At 43.9% G+C, this 10573-nt stretch overlaps 1 long non-coding RNA gene across 1 annotated transcript in view; it reads right to left on the reverse strand.

The window, feature by feature from the left end:
* Nucleotides 1–9614, reverse strand: part of LOC307138896 — a 29416-nt gene extending 19802 nt beyond the window's left edge. The window contains exons 1-2 of the long non-coding RNA XR_013818066.1: nt 9543–9614; nt 9285–9452 (exon numbers count right to left, since the gene is read on the reverse strand). This is a non-coding gene — a long non-coding RNA (uncharacterized lncRNA). The remainder of the gene's footprint in view (nt 1–9284; nt 9453–9542) is intronic.
* Between the last annotated feature and the right edge of the window lie 959 nt (nt 9615–10573).

Below are 10573 nucleotides of genomic sequence, written 5' to 3' on the forward strand. Positions count from 1 at the left end.
GCGCTGTGAGAGAAAGCGAAACTAAAAATCTCCGGCGTGTATGAAATGCGTTATACACAAAATCTTGACCAAGTCTAATAGCAAGCACAAACTGTGTTAAATAAAGTAAAGTTTTAAGTAAAATGTATCTGTCCTACTCCATTTTCTACTTTACCACAGTAAATTATGTGAATATAGCCTACTCCTAAATAAATCAAACAAGGAAGAAATGTTTCATCCCCTGTCAGAGACGAAAATGAGGATTTGGGAAAATAAATAAGAGATTCCATGTCCAGTAGAATAAAATGGAGTAGGCTAAGCCTATTGTTAAATTAGTTGAAAATCGTGTGACCAGATAGCAAAACGTAAGCAATTCAACTTAGGCTAAATTTGGCTCACCACACAAAGCTTCCTCTCTCGTCTCGTTTTTCTGAAATGCCTTATTTTATTTTGTAATTAAAACACTTTACTGCTGCAAACCTGCTTTTTCATTTCTTCCATCAACCCAACGTGGCAGGAAATGTATATTTGTGGTATATTTTTCCTGTTTGTTTGATGACACATTGTCATAGTGTTTGCTACAGTAAATTATTACATGTATATGTAAAAGCCTCTAAACCTGTAAGTCAAGTCAGTGTCATTTGTATAGAACTTTTCACAATCCAACAATTTCACAATTGTTCTTTCCCTTGAACATATTCCAGTGGACAGAGCAGGATGGGGCACAGCTAGCCAGTCGGCGGTATTAGCAAACGAGTATCCCCAAAACGCTCTGGATAGGAATCCCTCCACCTGGACGCATACACCGTCAGAAAGCAACCCGTGGTGGATGCTGGATCTGCTGAAGGTGTACACCGTGAACAGAGTGGTCATCACTAACAGACTAACAGACTGCTGCAGCGACAGGATAAAGGGGGCAGAGATTCGGGTTGGAAACGTTTCTTCAGATGTTTTCAGTAACCCCATGTGAGTCTCTCTGATATATTCTTATTTACAGAGATTCTTTCCAGTTGGCTGGTAACTTTTTACATTGTTATTAAGTCAGGTCAGGTCAAGTCAAGTCAACTTTATTTACACTGTAAAAAAAATTCAGGTCTCTTATTGAAAATGTTCTAGTGAGCGATCACATCTAAATTTTTCAGTTGGCCAAATTGAATTTCTGTGAATTGATGCAATTAAAATTCAAGAAATTCAATTTGGCCAACTTAAAAAATTTAGATGTGATCGGTCACTAGAAAATTTTCAATTGGAGACCTGATTTTTTTTTTTTTACAGTGTGTATATAGCACTTTTTACAATGCAGATTGTTTCAAAGCAGCTTCACAGTGTTAAACTGGAAAATAATGCAACAAATTTTGATTTGGCTGTACAGCCGCTCCGGAGAAAACGGTGATGTCATCAGCTCATTTCAATTATCACACAGTGACAATGTGGGCAGATCAGTAATTTAGTTTATATGGTTAATTTAGTTTACTAATTAGATTCATTTGGATATTTAGTTGAACATTTAGTGTCCCCAACTGAGCAAGCCAAGCCAAAGCCGACAGTGGCAATGAATCAAAACTCCATCAGGAGCATAATGGAGAAAAATAAAGCTTGGGAGAATCCAGGCTCAGTCGGGGTGCCAGTTCTCCTCTGGCCAACAAACAAACAGCGTATGATTATTATTCTGGCAACTTTAAAGGTCAGAGGTCATATTAGATCAGAATATTCAAAAGATCGGAGTCATCACGCCGGAGACGGGTTTATTGAGGATGACATATCGATTACATTTTTTTTAAAATAGGAATATTCAAAAGATCGGAGTCATCACACCGGAGACGAGTTTATTGAGGATGACATATCGATTAATAAAAAAATAAAAAAAAAGGAATATTCAAACGATCGGATCAAGCATCTTTAGAACCAGTTAACTGTTTGTCCCCACTGTTCACTGATGCTAACTCGTTTTACAGAACATCCTGTTGATATGAATTAGAGACGTCAGCACTGTTTTTTTTATCTCTGTTTTCATTGTGAATATATAGTAAAGTGTAATTTTTCCAAATTAATTCATTACTCCAGTCTTCAGTGTCACATAAACCTTCAGAAATCATTCTGATATGATGATGTTTTTTGCTGCTTAATATTTGTGGAAATTATGATACTTTTTCTGAATTATTTAAAAAGAAATGAACAGCATCTATTACATTTATTATTAAATTAAAGCATTATTAAAGTATTTGAATGATTTCTGAAGGACCATGTGACACTGATGACTGGAGTAACGATGCTTAAAATTTAACTTTATTCACAGGAATAAATTAAATTTTACAATATATTCACACTGAAAACAGTTGTTTGAAATTGTAGCAATATTTTGCAATTTTACTGTTTTGTTGTATTTGATTATGTAACAGACTTTATTTGATCCTGTCATGATGTATTGATTTAGTACGTTCTGGCGCTCGTTGTGTATATGTGTGTGCAATGTATTTTTTCCCCTCGGGGCTTGCCGTATATAGGTTGGTGCATGCGCACTTTTTGGGTACTGGAGTGTCGCGGGTTTTTGAAGCTGAATTTTACACATGTGACAGAGAATAAAGTGAAGCAAAGTTCGGACGACTGTCGTTGATTGTTTTCTTATTCCTAAAGTATTTTAGGCGAACCCTGCACGAACGCTCGGTCACATTGGTGGCAGCGGTTTTGTTTTGTTTAGTTTGCTTTACGTGGCTCAGTGTTACGGCGTGTGTTTAACTAGTTAGTTTGCAGTTAAAAGTTCTAAGCCAAGTTAGCACGCGCGGGTTCAACATTGACGGCCATCATGTGGTACAAAGACGAGGATGATTTTTATTCGAGACGGGACCGCGAAAAGGTCAACAGACACGTGAAAATCGAGCTGCCTCCGCCGTTCTCCGGTGATGAGAAGCAGAGCTTTCTATGCTGGACGCGGCAGTTCGAGGTTGCCGTCAGAACGATCACAGAGGGAGACGGCGCTGCGTCAGTTAATTATGAGCTGGTGAGGATTCTGCCGACACGTTTGGCCGGCGCGGCGTTTCTTCTGTGGGACAGTCTTCCTGCTACCGTTCAGGCTGACTATAAGACTGTGAAGGAAAGACTAAAAGAGGCTTTCGGGCAGAGACAGTTTATGGATCGCTTTCGAGCCAGTTTATCAGCCCGCCCTCGTGCCCCGCGCGAAAGTCTGGAAGTGTATGCGGCAGAGATCAGCAGATTAGTGGACGAGGCTTTTCCTGAGTATGGTGACAAGGCCCAAAGAGAAGAAAAGTTTCGACGTTTCTTGGCTGGTCTGGATCCTGTGCTCAGAGCTAAATGTCATGAACAAGGAGCAACAGATTTGGAGGAGGCCGTAATTATCGCAGGTCGGTGCGAAAATGCTAGAGACTCAATAAAGACTGATTACATGTCTGTTAATGCTGCCTACGGTAATAATGAGGGAGGAGCAGTGGCTGCTGTTCACTCTGTGACTGATAATGGAGGGCTATATAGGGCAGTGGATAGATTAACAGAAGAAATGAGAGACATGAGAATGGAACTGATGCGCTTGGGTGACGAGAACCAAAGACTGAAAGCCAGAGCGAGTCCTAGAGCAATGGATGAGTGGAGTGGAGATCGCTCTCAGTCTAGTGGAATGTGCCAGTGTGTCTGCGGGGGTCGTGGATGCCAGTCACGTGTCTTTGCCGCACGGAGGGGTCGTTCGCCTGAGAGAAAACCGTTCCAACAGCATGATGAGCACACATCAGGTATGGATGATCGTGGTTATAAAGACTCATACTCTGCTCGGTCCCCTGCTAAACGCAGCCCTAGCCCCAGTCCTCGCAGATGGAACAGCTATGAGAATGACTCCAGAAAGCGGGGTGTGCGTTTCATGTCTCCTGGCGGATCAGAGCGCCGCAGTGGGCCGGGAAACGGATTTTAGCTGATGTTGCGGCCCAAACACCAGCTATGCTGCCTGCGGGCCTTAATATAGACAATGTTGATGATAGTGACTCCATTTCAAAAGACGTTAATGTGATTGCGGACACTGGTCGGGATGGGCTAGTGTCGTATGTGAGAGGGGTGATTGAAGGTGTGGAGGTTCAAATGCTAGTCGACTCCGGTTCCAGTGTATCTCTCATGAGTGCAGACTTCCGTATGTCAGTTCCAACACTTCGTAATCGTCCATTGAAAAAGGACTATGTGTCAGCCCGTGCTGTGAATGGACAATTGCTAGATACACTCGGCACCATCACAATAACATTTCAGCTGGGTACTGAGTCGTGGCAGCATGTCTTTCATGTGCTAAGAGAAACCACACAGACTGTGTTGCTGGGCTGGGACTTTCTTTTGAAAAATCATGCTTTGATGGATCTCAGCCATGCTAAGCTACAACTCTGGGACATTTCAGTTCCTCTCCTTACCAGCAAAGATTTTGTTCCGATGTGCTGCAACGTGTCGCTGGCCACCGCTATGAACTTACCACCCCTCAGTGAGTCAGTTGTGGCAGTTAAAGTGTGTTCACCCAATGCAGCCCATTTGGCAAGTGACTTTGTTGGCTATCTGGAACCCAATGTGGCGGATTCTTCCGGTCTAGTGGTTGCTCACACGGTGGCCACGGTTCACAATGGACTGACAAAAGCTCGGATTTTGAATCCTACTGGACAGGACATTTCATTGAAACAAGGTATGCACCTGGGTGAGTTTTACTCAGTTGATGACTCTGATGTTCAGCTGTTTCATGATCCAGCTGATATAACTACAACAACAGTGTCCAGTGTTGCGCCTCCTGTGTCGCTGGATGAGTCGCCTATTTCTGAATCCGAGAGAGCTGCGCTTTCAGCATTGCTACTGGAATACAATGACATCTTCAGCTCCTCCAAACGGAACTCTGGTAAATGTACACTAGTGAAACATCACATTAGAACTGGTGAGCAGACTCCCATCAAACAGCGTGCATATCGTGCATCCCCTGAAAAACGTGCCGAGATAGAGAAACAGGTGGCTGGCCTGTTAGCGGATGGCGTCATTGAGGAGAGCTGTAGTCCCTGGGCGTCACCAGTTGTTTTGGTGAAAAAGAAGTGTGGCACATGGCGCTTTTGTGTAGACTACAGACGCTTAAACAGTGTGACTATTAAAGACTCTCATCCTCTACCCCGTGTGGATGATACACTGGACGCGTTAGCAGGCGCAGTGTGGTTCAGCACACTAGATTTCTCTAACGGTTACTGGCAGGTGGAAGTTGCTGAGGAGGACCGAGAAAAGACAGCCTTTACGACAGGACAGGGCCTCTATCAGTGGCGGTCCATGCCGATGGGGCTATCCAACGCCCCCGCCACATTTCAACGTTTGATGGAGCTGGTCCTCAGGGGGCTCCCGTGGCACATCTGCATGGTATATCTCGACGACATTTTGATTTATAGCAAAACCTTTGAAGAGCACCTGTCAAGTCTGAAAGAGGTGTTTTTGAGAATCCAATCTGCTGGTTTAAGACTGAATCCAAGCAAATGTCACTTTGCCAGAGATCACGTGGTCTTTTTGGGCCATGTTGTTTCTAAAAAAGGTCTTCAGCCTGATCCAAAGAACACAGAGAAAGTCTTAAACTGGCCAATTCCCCGTTCTCCTTCTGAGGTGAGAGCCTTTGTGGGACTGTGTTCCTATTACAGACGTTTCGTTAAGGACTTTTCTAAACTTGCTGCTCCACTAAATCAACTTGTTGGGAAAAACGTGCCCTTTGTGTGGACTGCTGAGTGCGACAAATCATTTGACCTTTTGAAGAGTGTGTTGTCATCTGATCCTGTGGTAATATTGCCTGACTTCAGTGTGGCTTTTAAAATTTACACTGATGCGTCCAACTTGGCTGTTGGTGCAGTCCTTGCCCAGGACAGAGATGGACTAGAGCATGTGGTTGCGTACGCCAGCCGGGCATTGAATTCCACACAGAAGCGTTGGTCCACCTTTGATCGTGAATTGTGGGCTATTGTGTGGGCAGTAAGGGAGTTCAAGCATTACATCGGACTTGCCTCATTTACCATTATCACAGACCATCGACCACTCATGGCGCTTCGGCGTTTGTCCATTGATAATGATCCAACAGGAAGAAGAGGGAGATGGATTCTGGAGCTTGATCCATTGAATTGGGTCATTGTGCACAAAGACGGAAAACAGCACAAGAATGCTGATGCACTTTCTCGCCGCCCTGATACACCTAGCCCTGGTGAAGCAGAGGCCAGTGTGGAGGAGGTAATGGAAGTGAATGTGGTGAGTTCTAATCAAAAAGACTACATTCAATGTTCATCTGAAGTCACTGATTCTGCTGGAGATGCGACTGCTGCGAACTCGCTTGACAATTCAGACAGTATGTCTTCCATGAATGTTTTGTCTCACAGCTTATCAGATATTAGGGCAATGCAGCGGGCTGACCCCGATATTGAGACTGTGTTGAGTTGGGTGACACAATCCCAAAGACCATCCAGGAAAAAACTGCAAGGGGCTTCTCAATGTTTACGGAAGTTTTGGACTGAATTTAACCGTCTTTCTATCATTGATGGACTGTTATGCCGCACAGTTTTCTGTCCCCTCACAAGCAGCCCTGTAATCCAGATGGTTGTTCCCTCTGCTTTAATATCAGACATTCTTTTGCAGTTGCATGGTGCCCCAGCTTCTGCCCATTTCTCTTCTGAGCGTGTGTGGGAACGGGCGAGACAATTTTGTTACTGGCCGTCCATGCACAGGGACATCAAAACATGGTGTGAGCAGTGCAAAGCATGTCAAACACGACGCGGTCCGACTCCAGCCCACTGTGCACCTATGGGTGGGTCCCAGTCAGTGCGGCCATTTGAAAGAGTGGCTATGGACATATTAGAGCTGCCTGTGACTTCGAAAGGAAACCGGTATGTGCTGGTTGTCGAGGACTATTTCACAAAATTTGTCAATTTGTATGCTTTGCTCAATCAGTCGGCACAGACAGTGGCTCGTTGTCTGTTTGAGGACTATGTTTTGATTCACGGCGTTCCAGAGACTTTGCATTCGGACCAGGGTCGTCAGTTTGAGGCGGAGGTCGTTCAGAATCTCTGTCATCTGCTGAACATTAAAAAGACACGCACCACTTCCTACCATCCGAAGTCGGATGGTATGGTTGAGCGCTTTAATCGGACTTTGATTGATCAACTAGCTAAGACTCTTTTGACCTATGAAGGCGAATGGGATGATTACGTGAAGCATGTGGCTTTTGCTTACAACACAACGACTCATTCCACCACTCGTTTCACACCTTTCTTCTTAACCCACGGTCGGGAAGCACGGGTCCCTGCTGATGTACTGTTGCCCACCCGTGCTCTTGACTCTCAGATGTCAGCATCACATGCTGAATTTGTTTCCTCATTGCTGACAAAACTGAACTCTGCCTTTAGCAGTGCACGGATGCACGGTGATGCAGCTCACGATCGTCAAAAACTGTACCATGATGTTGGCTTACGTCACCAACCTTATGATGTAGGTGCTATGGTGTGGCTCCACAACCCAGTGGAGAGCCGCATGAAGCTGGCACCCCACTGGAAGGGACCTTATAAAATTGCACAGGTCATGGACTCATGTGGGGAACAGGGACTGACCTACAGGATTGAAAATCCTTTTGACTCTGGTGAGAGGGCACAGGTAGTACACTATAATAGGTTGCGGCCTTACACATTGCCTGTGTCTCCTTTGTCACAGAACCAGACACTTTCTAATCCTCAGGACTCACAGCCTGAGTCTCTTTCCTTGGAGTCGGGAGTTTCTGGTAGAGAGGTGTGTGTTCCTCCCCAGGAGGATCTGAGTGTTTTGTCTGACCCACCGTGTTCATTTAGGCGGTCTGTACCAGACATGAGTAGAACTGGGAGGGTTCGTAAACCTCCTAGTCATTTAAATGATTTTGTTTTGTATTGAGGGACCTGAATTTCTCTGGGAATGAGAATTTGTTCTATTGCTGAGCATGTTATTGCTGAGAAAAAATTGTGTTTGTTGCAATATGAGAAAAAAAAAACAAAGGGAAAAGACAAAAGTACTTTGTTCTCCGTTTCATTGTACACAGCTGTTTATTGTTTATGACTGTGAATGTTGTTATTCTGATACATAAACGGGGACGTTTATTTTGTGAGGGGGGGACGTATGTAACAGACTTTATTTGATCCTGTCATGATGTATTGATTTAGTACGTTCTGGCGCTCGTTGTGTATATGTGTGTGCAATGTATTTTTCCCCTCGGGGCTTGCCGTATATAGGTTGGTGCATGCGCACTTTTTGGGTACTGGAGTGTCGCGGGTTTTTGAAGCTGAATTTTACACATGTGACAGAGAATAAAGTGAAGCAAAGTTCGGACGACTGTCGTTGATTGTTTTCTTATTCCTAAAGTATTTTAGGCGAACCCTGCACGAACGCTCGGTCACAATTATATACATGCAGCATCAGTGAGCATACGAGACTTCTTTGAAACACTTTTGACAGGAACGTAAAGCGTTCTTCAATTTGATACAGATGTAAATGAAAATAAAGATAACTTGCTTTTCAGTACACGTTTTTCAGATATCGATTCAGTTCAATGAAAGATTCGTCAGAATGATTCAAACTGGCCTCGTATTTTTGAACAAATGAATGGCATGATGGCACTAGAGGTCCCACTTCACAACAAGAATCCCTTTGTCCACACATCCCTTTGTAAGAAGACAAACGGGTGTGATAAGTCCCTCAACAAAGAATTCCACAAACAAGTGACCATTTTGATCAGGATTGTCAGTTGTGACAATTTTGACAAAGTTGTGAATGACCATGGGCTGCCTAGGGCCACCAAGCCAGTTCTATCTAGAACACAGTAAGAACAAAGAAAGAAAAAGACAATCTCTACACACATTGGCTTGAAACCACAAAATGGACAGGAAACTGTAAGGAACATGTCCTATACATCTCCATACTCATCCAGGGAACTGAGTACACACAGTAGAAACCGCACCTGGAATAACAGCCAATGCAATCTCACCCACTGACACAGAAATGGACATATGGGTGATATCTCAAACAATTTGCATCAAGTTTGGACTCTATGAGTTCAGAACACTGCCACAAGGACGAGAAAGGTTTGGAAAATAAATGAAGCATTTCCAAGGGTCAACTGTGTATTTTGGGACAATTCAGCAAGCTCCACAGAGTGGAAAGGTGGGATGTGATGGGCGGACACTTGAAATGCTACTACCCAATCACAACACTACAGCAGGAAGGCGGGAATTAGTAATCCCCTCCCCAACTGGAAGGTATAAACGCTTTCCCAAGCGAACACACCCTTGTTCTGAGTTTCTTACCTGACAAGGGAAGGAACAACAGCATGACCAAGGTTATACTCTTGCGAGTAAACCTTCACCCGCACGGACCTTCAAGCAGCCCAACCGCTCCTGCTGAGACTTCAGCTCCAGAAATCAACGCCTTGACTCTTGCTGTTGTAACCTTCAGTCTACAAAGTCCCGCTTGTTCTGTAAACATTTGATAGAGTTACTTTTATCATGGCGGGGACCCGACACACATCACTGAGAGCTGGAATCAGTTGTTTTTGGTTAACCTACAGGTGGAGGAGGGTGTGGGCCCTGGCGTTGTGACCGAAGAAATCTCTCAGGAGGAGGAGGGGGAGGGCGAGTTGGGCCCATCCACTTTGGTGGTCGCTGCTTTTTGGTTGATATCTTGGGACTCGCGATCAGCGATAGTGTGATAGTCTGGTCCATTTTCTCTGAGAAGCTCAGAAGTGGGGAAGCTGGAGAGAGGAATGACATGTCTGGTGAAGGGGGCTGTTGCTCTGGTGTTACTGGAGGCAGTAATATGTTGTCCTGGCTTCCCTTGTTGTTTTCCATAAAGTCATCCTTGGGTGCTGAATCTTGCAGCAGTTCTAATCCGTCACAGTCTGTCTGTGGTGAGCTCTGTGGGCATGGCTCAGCTGGGAATGTGTCCGTGAGCAGTGGTTGTTGTGGCTGCGTGGTGTTATCATTGCCCTTGTGCGATGTGTCAGCTGCATGTCCATTCAGATGCTAAAATTAAGTCCTGACCACTTTAATTTACAGCTGCAGATTCACACTTACCCTGTAACTACATGAAACAAGAGGGGAACAAACACCACTGTAATTTAAGTTAATGCAGCCTAAAACAATCGTTTAACTGATTTGAATAATATACATTTATAATGTTCTATGTGTATGCTATAGTAAAGAGATTTGTTTTTAGTCTTGATTTAAACTGACCGAGTGTGTCATAATTTACAGCCCGTAGATTCCAGAGGTGGAAAGTAACGAATTACATTTACTCGCGTTACTGTAATACTGTACTTCTACTTTTTTAAGTAGATTTAAAAATCTTTAATTTTACTTTTACTTAAGTATGTTTTGTTTGAATTATTGTACTTCGTTACATTTTAAACCACATCCGTTACTGAGTAAACATAAATAATACAAAGGGGGGGAAACGCGATCTGGAAACAACTGCATTGAATTGAAGGCGGGAGAATGAACGCAAAAATCACAAAAAGATGGAGACGTCAGACCCAGCTGAAAGCGAAACGCCGTCATGAACCCCTGGATAGTATGGAAAAACTTTGGATATAGACAAA

This window comes from Gobio gobio, assembly GCF_949357685.1.
Source record: "Gobio gobio genome assembly, chromosome: 2".
NCBI lineage: Eukaryota > Metazoa > Chordata > Actinopteri > Cypriniformes > Gobionidae > Gobio > Gobio gobio.